General features: G+C 33.8%; 2 non-coding genes across 2 annotated transcripts; both read right to left on the minus strand.

Moving 5' to 3' along the window:
- Positions 1 to 4,454: 4,454 nt before the first annotated feature.
- On the minus strand, positions 4,455 to 4,560 carry LOC121218010 (small nucleolar RNA R71). Its single transcript, XR_005914283.1, has one exon. It is a non-coding gene; the product is annotated as a small nucleolar RNA R71 (small nucleolar RNA).
- An 11,616-nt stretch (positions 4,561 to 16,176) lies between these two features.
- LOC121218013 (small nucleolar RNA R71) lies at positions 16,177 to 16,283 on the minus strand. Its single transcript, XR_005914286.1, has one exon. It is a non-coding gene; the product is annotated as a small nucleolar RNA R71 (small nucleolar RNA).
- Positions 16,284 to 18,676: the final 2,393 nt, after the last annotated feature.

An 18,676-nucleotide genomic window follows, 5' to 3' on the forward strand; every position in this document is an offset into this window, starting at 1 on the left:
CCGATAGTTGGAGAACCAAAAATCTATAAAACAGAGGAGCAGTGTAACGAGTAAGCAATTTATGCTTAGTAAGTTTTGAGCAAGGAATTCCAGCATAAACAAAGAATAACACACATTTAGCTAAACGGAATATTTCATAATACGCAATTTACCGATATCAAACTTGCTTCACAACATTAACAACCCTTATGTACATACACAATAGACTAACTTAGCCGAAGGCCGGTAGCTCGTTTATCAACTGAGCGAACATTTATTTGTAAGGGCTCGATTAAATTCAACACATACGTAACATATCCCCATATTGGGATGTTTTTCGAGTATTCGCTGGAATTTTACAGCAAGCTCATTCATTACCAAATCACGTACCTTCGGGATTTAACCGGATATAGCTCCTCGTTCAAATGCCTTCGGGACATAGCCCGGTTTTAGTAACTCACACAATGCCTTCGGGACTTAACCCGGATTTAATAACTCGCACGAATGCCTTCGGGACTTAACCCGGATTTAATAACTCGCACGAATGCCTTCGGGACTTAACCCGGATTTAGTATCTCGCACAAAGGCCTTCGGGGCTTAACCCGGAATTTGTATCTCGCACAAATGCCTTCGGATCTTAGTCCGGATATATTCACTTAGCACAAAGCCTTCGGGACTTAGCCCGGACAGCATTCAATTAATCATGCACATCTAACAATAATTCATGGCACATTCATATTTCATTTTCATTTGCGAAACTCAAACACAAGGCACATATCGTCCTTGCACATTCGGCTCAATAGCCACACATAGAGCATGATTTAATCACATCGTAATTTAAGCTCTCTTACTCAAGAACTTACCTCGGGTGTTGTCGAACGATTCCGCTAGCTATTCAACCACTTTTTCCTTCCCTTTATCGGATTTATTTCCCCTTTGCTCTTGAGCTTAATTAAACAAATAAATTGATTTCATCATTTAGGCATCAAAAAGATGAACACAAGGCACTTAGCCCATATTTATACATTAGACATTAAAGTCTCATACATGCAAAAATCATGCATCAACACAACATATTAGCTAATTTCTTTCCCCTTGGCCGAATATGCATGTCTATTTTTGGGGTCGATTTCAACACTTAATACACACATATACACACTAGTAAAGCATCCTCCCCCTTTTCATCAATTTAACACATGCATTGCTCATTAACATGCAAAGTTACATTCGGCCTTAGCACACATCTTGCTAGCCGATTCTTCTCCATTTAGCAACCAATGCACATATGTGCTCACACAAAAATGCTAAAAAGGAGGTTCAAGAATCATCAAGCCATCATCACATGCATCATTAACAAGCTTCATATTTTGCATGCAATGGCATTAACACAACCTCCACCTAGGCCGAATCTTAACTCATCCTCATGCCTCATCACCACAACATCAAACACCAACCAAGAATGATGCATCCATGGTCAAGTGCCATTTCCATCACATAGCAAGATTTAGACCATGGGCTAGGTAGAACTCAAGCTAACAACTAAAACATGCATGCATCTCATGGAACATCATCAAACATACCTTAGCCTAGCTACATGCATGGCCGAATCTCTTCACCTTTCTTCTTCTTTCCTCCTTAAAATTTTTGGCCAAGGATGAACCAAAGGATGAGAAAATTTTTTCTTTGTTTTTCTTTCTAATTTAGGCTAAATGAAGGTGAGAAAAGGATGAACAAAGATCTTCTCCTCTCTTTTCTTTAGCTCACGGCAATGGGGGGGGGGAAAAGAATCAACTACACACTTTTTTTTTTGTGTGTATTCATCATACTCCTTTTCATTATTTAATTTCCATGCCTATTATTTTATTTTTTCCACCCATGATGCACCAACAAAACATGTCTATGACATGTCTTGGCCATCAAACTTGGTCTACCATGCTTGTCATGGCCGGCCACTACTAGTAGGGGGAATTTGACATGCAAGTCCCCCCTTTGTCCACATGCACTAATAGGTCCTCACACATTGACCTATCACATTTTAGAATTTTCTCACATAAGTCCTATTGACTAAATTCACATGAAATCAACCAAATTGAAGCTTGAAATTTTCACACATTCATAATTACATATTCTAGACAATAAGTATCACATTCAAACATTTCAGTGACTCGGTTTAGCGGTCCCGAAACCACTTCCCGACTAGGGTCAACTTTGGGCTGTCACAACATATTCAAGGCATCAAAACCCTATTAAAACATGCATATAAATACCAATTCAAGAGTCCTAAATCAACTAACCAATATGCCATTTAAGGCACCTCAATTGCAATCATCAAGACCTACCTAAACATCCATGTTTTACCACTTACCAATCATCAACTCCTAGTTCCAAAAACTTACTAAACATACAACATAAGGTAGCTCAATGACACAAACCATCAAATAATACTAATAAACCATTCTTATCCATTACTAAAAGTGACCAAAAGTACTTTCTAAAGCAAACATTATAACCTATTATGCATACATGACACCAAAACACAAACACATTTAGTTATTATTTGCATATTGATCAAACATCACTTTAAAACATCCTATATACATTTGAACCAAAAATTCAACTACATTAGTTTATACATGCCACTACCCTAAGAGATAAAAAAACTACCAAAATCGATGGATAGTGTGAATTGAATGGTTTGATCCATCCAAAATGTCAGGAACGATGATCGACAAAACAATCCACAAGAACAAATAATCTTATAGAGCTTATTAAGAACATAATATATCATTTAATTTAACAATAATTAAATACAATTCATATATTATTTGATTCAGAGTTACCAGGGTCTAAGCAGGACACAAAAGTTCATCCAGGGTTACCGAAGTACAAACAGGGATACATATGTGTAATTTAGGTGGTACCAAAGTACACAGAGGGGCACGCATGTGTAATTCAGGGGTACCGAAGTACAAACAGGGGCACGTATGTGCAATTCAGGGGTACCAAAGTACAAACAGGGACACGTATGTGCAATTCAACAATAATATTCTAAAAACATAATAATTAAAGCATCATAATATAAGTGCACAAATAGAAATTTGTTTACTTATTAAAACACTACGAACTTACCTTAACAACTAGGACGTAGAAATATGAGCGAGCTAATTCGTAGCTTTCGCCTTTCCTCCATTTAGATCCGGTTGAGGTTTCTCTTGATTTAAATAAATACTTATATTCAATTAAGTAGTTCATTTAATCTCAAACATTCAATTCAATCCATATTTCACATTTATGTATAATTGCCATTTTCCCTTAACATTTTAACTTTTCACAATTTAATCCTTAAGCTTATAACTTAAAATCTAACCATTTATATCAAATTCCATGTTAACCAAACATATAAGGGACCTTGAAACTACTCATATTTATCACCTTTTCATAATAAAACCCTATAATTTATACCCTTAACAATTTAATCCCCAATTCTAAAATTTATCAAAAATCACTTAATAAAACTTTTTTATTTTTCAACAAAGGTTCATAATCTATCATTCAACATAAAAAAATCATTCAAGAAAATTCATGGAATAACCCTCAATCTTTAATAGTTTTACAAATTGATCCCCGGGCGAGCTAGGTTAAGTTAAAACGACATCAAAAACATAAAAATCATTAAAAATAGGCTTAAAAATTATATGATGCAAGTGAAATACAAAGCAAAGCTTCCTCCCCCTTTCAATGATGTATTCAACCAAGAAGAAGAAGAACATGAAAGATGATAACCTTATTTCATCTTTTCCTTAATTTTTCATTTTAATTCTTTAATTACCATTTTAGCTTTAGTACTATTTAAAATTTATAACAAAACCTTGCCATGAATATCCCTAACTATAGTAATGGTCTAATTACCATCTAGGTCCTCTCACTTTAAAGTTTCATAGCTATTTTACACCTTTAACCAATAGAAGTCCACTTTTACATTTTTTACGATTTAGTCCTTTTCACTTAATTAATCATGCAAACAATAAAATTTCTCAAAGAAATATTAATACGACCTTACTAATGTCCCATAGACATTAAAATAATGATATAATAAAAATTTACTTGTCAGATTTGTGGTCCCAAAACCAGTGTTTCGATTTCACTGGAAATAGGCTGTTACAATTAGGCCACATAATTAGTCACAACATTTCGAATTGATGCTAGTCATGTTTCAAATGTTGCAAATAATGGGGTAATTTAGTGGATTGCCTACTGAGGACCCAAGGTTGCAGTTATGACTCTTTTTGGAAGTCTGCGATTCATTCAGACAACAAGGTGTTCCTGAAGATGCCTTGCGACTAAGGTTATTCCCTTACTCACTGAATGATCATGGCAAAGCATGGTTAAATGCATTACCATAAGGTACAGTGGCATCATGGAATGAGTTGTGTCAGAGGTTTCTGCAAAGATATAATTCTCCTAACATGAATGCTAAGTTAAGGAATGATATTACATCGTTTAGACATCAGAGGATGAAACATTATATAAAGCATGGGAGCGATTCAAGGAGTTACTAAGAAAATGCCTGATGTATGGTTTCTAGCATTGGACACAAATGGAAATGTTTTACAATGGATTGAATGCTCACACAAGAATGGTTGTTGATGCTTCTGCCAATGGGAATTTACTTGAAAAATTATACAATGAGGCCTACAAAATTCTAGAAAGAATAACAAATAAAGATTACATCTCTAACAACTTAGGTATCATCTTTAACAAATATGATTAAAACACTAAAAAGGGCATCTGTAGTGCAGGAAATGAAAACAATAGAGTTAGCCTGTGTTTACTGTGGAGAAGATCATGTCTTTGATGAATGCACCTAAAATCCAACCTCAGTTTATTACATGGGGAATTTTATTCACAACAACAACAACCCATACTCCAACACATACAATTTGAGGTGGAAACAACATCCTAATTTCAGTTTGAGTAATCCTGGGGGAAATACTAGTAATGTCATTTGACAGAATGTTGCGAGTGTACCACTTGGGTACAATCAACCGTTTCCATGACAAAGTGCTCAACGAAATTTAGCTTTAAGTTCTTCATCTATGGAAGCTTTATTGAAAGAGTATATGGCCAAGAATGATGCTATCATTTAGAGACAGGTTGCTTCTTTAAGAGCTTTGGAAAACCAAGTAGGGAAAATTACCACTACATTGAATTCCAAATAGCAAGGAGCATTACCGAGTCACATTGAGAGTTCTCCATCTCAAGAAAAGGAACAATGCAAAGCCATTACACTTCGAAGTGATATTCAGCTACCAGGAGTTGTGAATGACAACACTCCTGAAGAAGGAAGTGTAACTTTTGCAAATGAAAAGATTCCAAAAGCAGTAGGGGCGCAAGCTACAAAAAAAAAGAGTTACTAGAAAAATGTTGAAACAGATGCTACACGTATTTATTGATATAAATGCCACGACAAAACAATTTAGACAAACGGAAGGAAGACCACTGCCACCTTTTACTTGGAGGTTCCAAAAATTTAAGCAAGATGTTCAATTCAAGAAATTTCTAGAGGTCCTGAAACAATTTCATATTAATATACCATTGGTGGAAGCATTGGAGCAAATGTCTAACTACCTAAAGTTTATGAAAGATATCCTATCAAAGAAAAGAAGGTTAAGAGAATATGAGACTGTTGCTCTCACTGAAGGGTGCACAACAATGCTTCGAAACAAATTGCCACTAAAACTAAAGGATCTAGGGAGTTTTACTACACCTTGCTCTATTGGTAATTAGTATGTAAGTAAGGCACTATGTGATTTTGGTCCAATCATAAATCTAATGCGTATGTCTGTTTCCAGGGAGCTTGGAATAGGAAAGGCGAGACCCACAACTATCACATTGCAGTTAGCTGATAGATCTTATGCAGATCTAGAAGGTAAAATTGAAGACGTACTCGTAAGAGTTGACAAATTTATTTTTCCAGCAGATTTTATCATTTTGGAATGTGAGGGTGATAAAGAGGTCGCAATTATACTTAGAAGACCTTTTTTAGCCAGGGGTAGAACATTAATTGATGTGAAGTGTGAAGATACTGATGAATAATTCCATGCTATTGAAATCATTGATACAACAGTACAAGAAAAAATTGAAGATTTTTGTTCTAATAACTTAGAAAATGATGTAGATGTATATGAGTTAATTGATGTAGACATGATTGCAGGTCTTGATAAATTGATGGAAGTTTAGCAAATTGGAAATGGATCAAGGAGCAAATTTGAACCACTAAATCTATCCAACCGTTCTTTTACACCTCATTAACCATTAATAGAAGATCCTTCTAAGTTGGAATTAAAGCCCTTTCCAGTGCACTTGAAGTATGTGTATCTGGGAAATAACAACACATTGCCAGTAGTTATCTCTACTAAGTTAACACTAGAACAAGAGGCTCAATTATTAAGAGTTTTAAGGAAATATAAGAAAGTCTTGGGATGGTCAATTGCATATATCAAAGGAATCAGTCCAACAATTTGCATGCACAAGATAATACTGGAGGATTGCCATGGCAAATCTATTGAGCAAAACAGGAGATTGAATCCTATCATGAAAGAAGTGGTAAAGAAAGAGATCATCAAATGGCTAGACGTTGGAATCATGAACAAAGGAGATATGAAATGCCATTGCAAATATTTTAGAAGTGGAACTCTTTGATGTGTGGGGAATTGATTTTATGGGGCCATTTCCATCCCATTTGGTAATATCTACATACTGGTCGCTATTGATTACGTCTCCAAGTGGGATGAAGCTGCTACTCTACCCACAAATGATGCCAAATAAATATTGAAATTTCTTCATAAAAATATTTTTACCCTGTTTGGTATCCCTCGTGTATTAATTAGTGATGAATGATCTTATTTTGATTGCAAGTTAGTTACCAACGCTCTTAATAGATGTGGGGTGTGACAGAAAATTGCCATGGCATATCATCCCCAGATGAATGGACAAGTAGAAATCTCTAATAAAGAGATTAAACAAATTCTAGAGAAGGTAGTCAATCCCAACCAAAAAGATTGGTCGGCAAGACTGGATGAAGCTTTGTGGGCATATCGAACATCTTTTAAAACACCATTGGGTATGTCACCTTTCCAGCTGGTTTATGGTAAACCATGCCACTTGCCTGTTGAACTGGAACACAATGAATTCTGGGCAATCAAGAAACTTTATATGGATTGGAAATCTGCTGGAAATAATCACTTACTGGAGCTAAATCAGATGGACGAATTTTGAGCTCAAGCCTATGAAAATGCCAAGATATATAAAGAAATGCCAAACGATGGCATGACAGTAAAATTTTGCCACAGCAATTTGTTCCTGGACAAAAAGTTTTGCTTTTCAATTCTAGGCTTAAATCGTTTCCTGGAAGATTAAAGTCTCAGTGATCAGGTCCATTCGAAGTTGTTCAGGTATACCCTCATGGAGCAGTAGATGTCAACGACAAACAAAATGGGTCTACTTTCAAAGTCGATGACCAATGATTAAAGCATTACTTTGGCACTCCTATACTTCGGGATAAAACTTCCATGATTTTTCAAACTAATTAATGTCTCGCTTGCACAATTTATTTAATTATTTAGTTTTTAATCTCTTTATTTCAGTTGAATAAATAAATTTCATTAACTTCATTTTTTCTTTTTTACCAGGTAAATTCCAGCCCAAGTTTCTCGGCCTCAACTCAACACATTTTATAAGTCAAATTTTTTAATTTACTCAATTTATTCAATATTATACCTTTTACCACTTAAATATTTACTGTTATTTCTGTCAGACCATGATTAAGGCCTAATCTTATCATCCACGTCACAGATTCTTTACCTTTCAGTTTTTTACCCTAGCCGGTTCAGTTTTCTCTTCACCATTACCTTCATTTTATTTCTCTACTATTTTGCTCTCTATTTCCCCTCAAACTTTTAAAGGTCTTAACTTTTTCATTCTTATAGTGATCATCTTCGTTGCCATGGCTCAACTAGCACCATCCACTTCCACTGCTGCACAGTCCTGTACATTCTTCAGTAAGGTAGTGTAAACTAAGTACCACCAAAACATTTCCAAAAGGCCTTTGTGCTTGGAAAAAGGATTTCTTTTTCAAGATGCCCCTTTTATGGGCTATACTTAAGCCATTTCATCCGTGGTGGAGTAATATGGATGGATGATTTTCTATCTCTATCCTGACGGTGGTCTCCTTCAAGTGGTAAATGAATCCTATGCTCATCTTACTTCTTTTGAAAATGCCTTTATCTATGTGACAGGTGCCTCAGTACTGTTTGATGTCGAGTCTATAAATGCATAATACGAGCTGTCTGATGGTCTAGATGAACATGCAGATTTCCTCAAGATAATGATAGTAGAAAAATTAAATCACGTGCTCACCGATGTCTGTGTGGAGGGCACCAAGTGGACGGTCTCTAGGAATGATTGTTACGGCATTGATAGGGTAACTTTGAAGCTCTACTATAGGGTCTGGTATTATTTCCTCAAAAATCATCTCATTCCATCTACCTATAACTCTACAATCTCAAAGGAACATTTGCTGCTTCTTCACTTGATTATAATGGGATGAAAGATAAATGTTGGGAACATTATCTTTCGACAGGTCCATCGTTGTACCCTGAAAAATGCTGGTACTTTGAACTTTCTGTTGCTTATAACCGCACTTTGTCAGAAGGTCAAGGTTCCTCTTCAAATCAATGAAGAATGAACCCATAACAAAGGTGTCATTACTAAGCACATTGCTTTAAAATTTTCTAGCGAGGAACTACCACGAGATTCGAATTCCTCTTTGACATCTTCTCCATTAAGGCCCACTAATGCTATTCCACCAACCTTTAAGAATGCATTTGAGTAGAAGGTCCTTGAGTCCCTAGAGGCCTTGCAACAACAATTTTAGAAATAGGAAAAACAACAGCAGTTGATGGTTATTGATCTTGGCAAAGCTCAAGAGGAAATGACCATATTTTGGGGTTATGTTAGATGTAGGGAAAATGCTATTAAGAAGTCACTTCAAAAGAATTTTACTCATCCGATGCCCGCATTCTCTGCTTTTCCTAAGGAGTTGTTGTTAGAGCCTAAGGAGGAGGATGATGAGGGTGAAGAACTTACTGCGGAGAAGCAAACCACTGAGCAAGAAGGAGAAGTAGAGAAAATTGAATTTGTCCATGTTTAATCTGAGAAGGAAGATGATGATGCGACTCAAGCCCCCACACTTGCCAATACTACCACTAGACCACCTAAGAGCGAAAGCACCTATGACTGCACAAGAATGTGGTGTTCATCAACTGATCAATAAACTTACGAAATCAGGCTCTGATTTAGAAGACGAGGTACCTATTAGTCCACGTTACAAGACAACTACTGAAAAAGCTATCCCAGCTGAGAGTGGTAAAACAGAGCGGTAACAGCGTTACAAACGTGCCGCCAAGAAGTCTACCAAACCCACTTAAGAGTAACAACCATTCTATCCAATCTTTCTATTTCTAATTCATGCATTCATTTTTCTTTATCATTGCATTTCTGTATTTGTAAATACATATTCTCTAACATTTTTCATTTTTATGCATCGAGGACAATGCATCCCTTAGGTGTAGGGGTGTGTTGTGCATATAGGTTGCATTAGATATGCATGTTAATATTTGTTGTCTTGTCATTTACTTTTCCATGACATAAAATTGCTAAAAAATTGCCAAACTTTGCTAAATATATTTTTCTGTCTATAATATTTGATGAAGATAATAATTCTTTGATAAATTTAGAAAATTGTTCAAGTAGTTAGGTTTGTTTAGCTTAGGATAGTTGTTTGAAAATTGATTCTTAAACGTAGAACAACCTAAGTATCAATACAATTAATTCTATAGTAGGATTCTTTTAATGCATCTAAAATTTCTTAATCCTAAATTCAATAATTTGTTTGTAATTGATAAGGAATATCTTAGCAATAGTTTTGCACTCTCATGTTTGAATTTATTGAGTAGGTCAGTAATGCTTTGTTTTCTCCATCGTATTATTGATAAAAAAAATGAGTTCAAATAAGAGTTTTAAAAAAAAACATGATAATAATAATTTAGGGACACTCTTTTGACGTGTTAGGCTGAGTAGCTAATGAGGTAGTTGTTTGCTCCATCCATCTATTTAGTTAAAAGCCTTAACTTTATGAGTGAATTCCATTCAAATTGTTGCATGATGTAATATCTGGCAGTCTAGTGTTTGCTTCGTTTAGGTTGTCAAGTAAAGAAATCATGTGACAAGATGAATTCCCTATAGAAAGAAACAATGGTAATTAAAATTTTGAATAAGAATAGTGAAATTTAAAAGAATGATATTTTAAATATATTAGGAGAGGTTTGCTATAGCCATAATTGTGTAATTATTTAGAAACTTTTATTTTTAGGAAATATTTTATGCACTTTATTTGTTGAACAAGTCTATAAAACTTGAACCATTTTTTTATATTTAGAAGATTGTTGAGAATAGAGGTGAAAAATATATTTCAGATAGTCTAGTGATATATTTGGTAATTGTAATGTTTTGGCAAACTCATGCATACTTGCATTTATGCTTACTCATACATATTTGTTTGAAGACAAGCAATAGTTCAGGTTTGGTGTGTGATAACTCTTGAAAAGAGCTATATTTCAGGCCTCTAAACTAAAGTATTTGCTTGTAATTAATAAAAGATGTTTACATTTTAGACTTATTACTAGAGCATTGCATACTAAAGCTTGGATTGTGTTTCTAGTATAAATTTGTGTTACTTTTAATTGCTGGAAAGAGGTTTGGTAGTTTTTGGTCGTAGGTGCAGGTAGGATGAAAGAGGCAAGAAGGAAAAAAGGGAAGAGGAAAAAAGAACAAAGAAGGTGAAATATTGCCCTGGCAAATGGTGGGATAGATTGCCAACACAAATTCCATGGCAATTCCAGGAATATGATGCAACACTCAATCCACCTCACTCTTAGCCAGCTGTATGTGTACCAGAGAAATCATCTTGGAAAAGAGGAGTAAAAGATGTGTGCTGAGAGGGACGAATCTACCCTATAAAAGGAAGAGAGAGAAGAGAAGAAAGGACAAACATGGATTGTGAGGAAAAAAGAAAAGAAATGAAGCAATTACTCTCTTTGCAACAAAATCCGATGGAGCAATTCAGAAGAGAAGAAGAAGGGAGAAGCTAAAGAATGGGAGATCACAAATGTGAAGAAGGGGAAGAGAAAACTGCCCTGGGTTTGCGTAGAATCTTGATAAGAAGTTAAAGTGCAGTAAGAAATTCCTACAGTTCTAACTTTTTTTCTGTTTTCTTGGCTTCAAATTTTGTGATTCGTAAAAATTGAGAGTGTTGATGAATGATTTAATTTTGGATTTCACTGCCCAACCCATGAGCTAATTATCTTTGGGTTGGAATTTTGGGTGAATATTTAATTAACTATAATGCCCATGGTATGATTGTGATTAAGATTACTGTTTCATTTGATTCTTATTTAGTTGGAATGCATGCATGGAAGATCTAGACATGGTTGATTAGATGTTATGATCTTAGATGGATTTGAATATGAAAAGATTAAATACATCAGGTTATTAATTGATTGATATAGGTGAGTACTCGAAAGAATATTCGCAGCACTTTAGACATAGAAGATGCGATCTGTACAGGTGTAGAGTGTTAGCTGGGTTATCATTTTTGAGTCTTGTAGACATACACAAACTCTGAATAGTAATTAAAGTTTAACTTTTGAAAGAAGTAGACTGCAGTAGTAAACCTCTGTGCAATACTTTAGTCATAAATTTTCCATGACATTATTATGTTATGAAAATATTCCTTGAGTAATTCCAAACTTTATCATTCAACAGCAGAAATACTCTTTACTTGTTTCTTGTGAATTGCCATGACATTTAGATTGTTTGGTCATTTTTCAGTTATAATTGATATTATTAGTTCATTCATTAATTCCCTTTACCAACTTATACTTTGTTCCTTGTGCACAATTTCATTCTTTAAATCTTCAGTAATACTTACCAATTCAAATCAACTTTCGATCACTATGGAGATGATACTCACTCATCATTATATTACTTGAATCGACCTGTACACTTGCACATTTGCATTATTTACATGCTACAACTTTTTGGCACCGTTGTCGGGGATCGGCAACATTGGCGAAAACTGGTTTGTTATTATCTGTTTAATTTCTGTTAAGTTTAGTTTAATTAGTTGTTTTGATTTTTCTTTATTAGGTTTGTGCTAGTGCATGCATAGATATATTGTAACACCCCTAACCCATCTCCATCATCAAATTAGGGTTACGAAGCATTACCGTACAATTGGAAACATTTAAACATCATACCATTGAATAATTCTAATATATCATAAACCACTCATTATCATACGTTTCGTCCCTAAATTAAGCCTTCGAGGCCTTAGAAAAAGCTTTGAGGCAATTCGGGGCTAAGCTGAAACAAATTAGAATGTTTAGAAAAAAGTTGCAAAAATTGGAAATAGGGGTCACACAACTGTATGGAATCACCCCAGGCCATGTAACTTTCGAATAAGGGACACACGGCCATGTCACACGCTCGTGTGCTAGGTCGTGTAACTCACTGACTTGAAACCCTAAGAAATCCTCTGATGACACATGGTCGTGTCACCAGGCCGTATGCCTCACACGGCTGTGTAACACGTCTGTGTTTTAAGCCGTGTGAATCCAAAATTACCTAAAATCAAGCCATTTCAAAATAATTTCATTTCATAAATTTTCAAACCATTTAAACACACATTCAAGGGGTTCAAACATCATTCAAACTTGAAAAATTATACCATTTCAAAACAACCTAATTCACCTAACCAAATGTCATTCAAAGGTACCGCATTTGCATCCAAACATTATTTGCCTAAACATGTCAATATTGCCTTAATTCAAGCATGAATACTTAATTCCGTCATTTAAATAGAACATGTCACAAATGACCATTTCCCAAGCCAACATCAACATACTATATAACCATGCACATCAATTACCTAAAGTGATCAAAGGGACTTAACATAACAAACATTACAAGCCCATCAACCATACATAAACATCAAGGCATAAACATGCCAAATTTCCATTTACACACTCACTAATTACTATTACAAAACATCTTATACATGTTAATATTGTCATTTCCATGCATAATAACCTAATTCAAATATGAACTAAAATATGTCACAAGTAATTATTTTCAAACCATCATCAATATGCCAAGAGAACCTTACAAACAAGCATATTAAAGTTACCAAAATAACATAACTTGGTAAGGCATCAAAGTGTACCAAATCAACATAGCTTTCCAAAGCTTATACATGCCAAAACACCATTAACACATACACCATAATACTTTACAAATCACCCTATACATGCCATTATAAACCGTAGCTAAATTACTCAAAAACTACTGAATTGTCTACTGGATAGTGTGATAGGTCTTCGACAAGCTTCCAATGATCTATAAAACAAGGAAAAAAATATGTAAGCAATGAGTGCTTAGTAAGCTCGTATAAACTTTAAACATAACTTACCATTTCAATAATGAAATTTATAGAATAAGTATAAACCTTAACCAATGTCATAAGCTTAATAAAAACCTATATAACACCATCAAACTTACAAGTTAGTATACTTGTTCATGATACATATGAAATCTACCATGTATAAACCTAACATTTAATTCATCATTGTTAACATACGATCATGATTCAATCCATTTGCTTACTTACTAATTCCAACATTACAATTCAGAGATTAAACATAAACCATTACCAATGCCATGAGTTTAGTATAAGCCTATTCAAGCATCACCGAACTCACATGTTAATAGGTTCATCAACAACACACATAAACTCATTTACATTATAAGTTGAATTTCATAAGATACATTGCATAAGCATCAACCCTTCCATATAATCATGAACCTTTGCATTAAGTCACTTACCATTTCATTCCTTTTCTTACCCTTTGAACCATCTAGAATTACATCGAATACTTGGGCAATCTCACATGACGTGTGCCTTTACAAATAATCGTAACCTTTCCTTTAAATCAATGCTTACACGAGCTATGAAATGGGCCTACTCACACGAGTTGTGGGTCAGAATGTAAGCTACACGATGCTGCTCACAAGAGCTGTGGAGAATTCGAAACAAATGCAGGACCTTAGCCATCGGTAGGACATTTATGACCAGCACCCAAAACATGAAATCCCTAATGACATGTCATTTGTATCTTAAGAATTCTTAAGGTTCAATCGGGACTTGTTACCCGTCAAATCATCATATCATTGATATATTTATAATCTAATTCATTGATATTACAACAACATAATAAATAGTTAATTTAAATAACATTAAAACAATCATAGTTCATATGAACTTACCTGTACCAAAATGATGCCCTAACGTGATCCAACGACTAATTCTCTATTTTGGTTTTCCCACGATTAGTGTCCGTTTGAGTCGTTTCTTGATCTAGATAAATATTTCTTTTCAATTAATCCCATTCCATCATTAAAAATAATTAATTTTTCTTATAACCCATAATAATGATAATTTACAAAATTACCCTCAAAGTTTACCCTTTTTATAATTTAGTCCCTAAACTTGAAACTTGCAATTTCATCATTTTTAATTAAAATTCATGCTAAACGGTTTTTACCCAGTTTTATAACAACCAATATTTATCATCAATTTGCAATATTTTTCTTTAATTTTACCATTTTCATAAATAAGTTCGTAAACTTGAAAATCATAAAAAATTACTTAACAAAATACTTATATTTAACAACCAAGCTTAGTATTCTATCACAAAATTTCAAGAACACTTCAATTTCATCCATGGTAAAATTCTAAACATTTATCAATTTAACAAATTGACCCCTAGGTTAGCTAGATTAAACTAAAATAATAACAAAAACATAAAAAATCATTAAAAATGAGTGCAAAATGGACTTACATGCATAATTTTGGAGCTTGGTCGAACCTTAACTAAAAAATGGCTTCCTTCATTTATTTGTTTCAGTTTGTTTCTATTAAGAAAGAAGATGATAGCATGTTCTTTCATTTTTTTCGTGGTTTTAATTATTATTAAATTACAATTTTAACCTTACTTTCAACTTATTTCATATAAAAGTTGCATGTACATATATGTCCACTCAAAAGTATAGGGTAAAATTGCTATTCAAAGCCTTTTAATCATTACATTTTAGCTATTAAACACATATGGCTAATAACAATTAAATTTTGCATTCTATACGATTTAATCCTTTTTTATTTAATTAAATATCTAAACATTAAAATTTCATAACCAAATTTTAATACGGCCTTAATAACACTCCATAAATATTTAATAAAATATTTATAGCCCAGTTTATAAAAATGAGGCCCCAATACCTCATTTTCTAAAACCACTTGACTTTAGGGTCATACCACTTAAACTTAATTATTCTTTCAAATAGCATAAATTGCCAATTCAAAATTTATTTTAGTACTATATTTGACTCATAAATATTAAATAATAAAATTTACAAACTTACTCGTCGGATTTATGGCCTCGAAACCACTATTTTTGACACCACTGGAAAACATGCTTTATAAATATTCCGGAGAATACTGAGTACTATTTTGATTCAGAGATTGAGAGAAACTTAAGGCAGAGGAGAAAAGAGTTGCAAGAAATGAAAAGTATAAAACACGATTAGGTTAGATAAGAGCCATTACATCAGGACAGAAGGGATGTTGATATTCGTCAAATTGTGGATGACAAAGACAGATCCATTAGAGAACATGTCGTGCCAATCTTAGATGATTTAAATCCAGGAATTTTCAGGCTACATATTCAGGCTCAACATTTCAAATTGAAGCCAGTCATGTTTTAAATGCTGCAAATAATGGGGCAATTTATTATATTTCCTACTGAGGACCCAAGGTTACATTTACGACTCTTTTTGGAAGTCTATGATTCATTTAGACAGCAAGGTGTTCCTAAGGATGCCCTGTGACTAAAGTTATTCCCTTACTCATTGTGTGATCGTGCTAGAGCATGGTTAAATACATTACCATCAGGTACAGTAACATCATGGAGTAAGTTGTGTCAGAGGTTTCTGCTAAGATATAATCCTCCTAACATGAATTCTAGGTTGAGGAACGACATTACATCATTGACACAATCAGAGGATGAAACATTATATGAAGCATATGAGCGATTCAAGGAGCTACTGAGAAAATGCCTAATGCATGGTTTCCAACATTGGACATAGATGGAAATGTTCTACAAAGGATTGAATGCTTACACAAGAATGGTTTTCGATGCCTCTACCAATGGGAATTTACTTGACAAATCATACAATGAGGCCTATGAAATTCTGGAAAAAAATAGCAAATAACGATTATCAATACCCAGCTACTAGAGTTGGAACTGGCAAAAAAGTTAGCAAATAACGATATGCAATACAACTCTAATGGTATCATCTTAGCATAGGATGAAACTGAAAGTCAATTACTGTAAATAAGCAACAAAGTTAGCATGTGTTTGATGAATGTCCTTAAAATCTAGCTTTAGTTTATTACATGGGGAATTTTATTACTAGTATTTCCCCTAAAATCTACCATCTACGTCAAGTATAAATACCCCCACTCATTCCTCATTTCAATTATCCTTCATCCCTACATCCTTCATTCTTCACATCTCTTAATGATCATTCATTCTCTTATTTCCTCTCTTTATTTCCATGCATAGCATCCCATATTTTCTTTCTTAGCCAAAAAGCTTGATAAGATTATCTCTTGGCCAGCCACCTTGAAAAGCCATTACCAAAGGAACAACACAAGGGTTAGAGGAAACCATCTTCAATCAGAGCTCACGAGATTGTTGATTTGATAGAGTTTATCCTCCCTTTACTTTGTTATTTTGATTTTAATCATGTTTGCAATGTGTTTTATTATCTTTTCATCAACAATGGTAGCTTAATTTTGTTTAGCTAGGATGATTGCATTTATTTAATGAAGTTTGTTTAAATCATGTCTATAGTGTTTGTGCCTCAGTCGATAGTGTTTTCAATTATACTCAAGTATGTATTTCATTCATACGTGATTGGATGCATTAGAATTAGCTGAACGATCTTGACCCAACTAAATTAAAGGTTCAAAATAACTTTAACGAGCTCTATTATCTTGCATAGTTTTTAGGTTTATGTGATTAAATTGTTTCAAACCTAACCCATCCCTGTTACTTCACATGAATCCTAAGAAACCCTTAGTTTAATATGATCAGTAAAATAAAAACACATGAATGATCAAGTTGCCATGGAATAATTTCTTAACATTGTTAAGCATGATAAAAATAAGCTAAGTTTAATGATGTAATTATCTTAGCCTATTCATGTTATTGATTGTTGAAGTTTGTGTTTTTGCTAAATTCATTCATACATTTCATTTCATACTTCGCATTTAGTTTAAATTGCATTAGGGTACCAATCTTGCATCTAAATAATTTAATTTAGTTAATCACCCATCACTCAAGAAATTGTGTTTTTTATCATCGAATTGTTGACTTTAATTTTGCAATATATTGATTAATATACACAGTCCCTGTGGAGACGATAACTCTTTTACTTACTTATTACTTGATAACGACTGTGTACACTTGCACAAACCGAGCGTTACAACAATGTCTTTAGAGCTAGCTTTCAATGTCTTAAGACTAGCATGATCAGTCTCGAGACTCATGCCTAGAAAAGAATGAAATGTTTGAAAAATTTCTTATGGTCTTGAGACATGTTCTTGATGTCACTAGAATTTAGTGCAAAAGTGCAGAAAAATGTCATTCCAAGTCATAAAGCTAGCCTCTTCAATACACCATAACTTGTTCAACATGCAACTTACTTGGTATGAACATATTTAACATATCATGTCAACTGTAAGACATGCATTCACATGGAATTTAACACATTAAATGAAAATCTCAATGGGAAAGTAATTTAGATTCTATGAACTATGCTTGAACCATATAAAAATCTCCTCAAATTTTAACATAAATGTAATTCAAATGTCCAATTTGGTACCCAAACATTTGCTAGGAATCAAAAGTCATCAAGATATCAAAGATCAACATTGTAAGACATAATAGTCATTTAGAGACCTCAAAAATACAAATCGTATCTATAAGTCAAAAATTTCCTAATTATTCTATAGAACACAAAAATTAAAATCAACTTAGTGACGTTGCCTCCTCGGCAACGACACCAACTGTTTGACCGCCTCTGGAAGTACTAATGTCCAGGGTGTTAATAATGCAAGTAAAGATATCGATTTAAGGCGGTGTCCGCAAGTATACAGGTCATGTTGTAATATAGTTTTACAATGAAATAGGTAAATAGTCTGAATATCGTACCCATAGGAGGTGAGTTATAAATTAAAGTTAACCTAAACGCATATAGAATTAATTAATAGTTTAAATAAATTATTTTATGATAAAACATAAAGGAAAGTTTTTGGGGTTTTTTTATAAATAATTAATTAAAAATTGCATAAATAAAAAAGACTTCGGAAAACTAATTTCTAAACTCAATCAAATGAAGACATGGGTGATTAGCTTGCTTTGGTGATCATAACTAATTCATATTCTAGGTTTCTATT

The sequence above is a fragment of the Gossypium hirsutum genome, chromosome D05, assembly GCF_007990345.1.
Source record: "Gossypium hirsutum isolate 1008001.06 chromosome D05, Gossypium_hirsutum_v2.1, whole genome shotgun sequence".
NCBI classification, from domain to species: domain Eukaryota; kingdom Viridiplantae; phylum Streptophyta; class Magnoliopsida; order Malvales; family Malvaceae; genus Gossypium; species Gossypium hirsutum.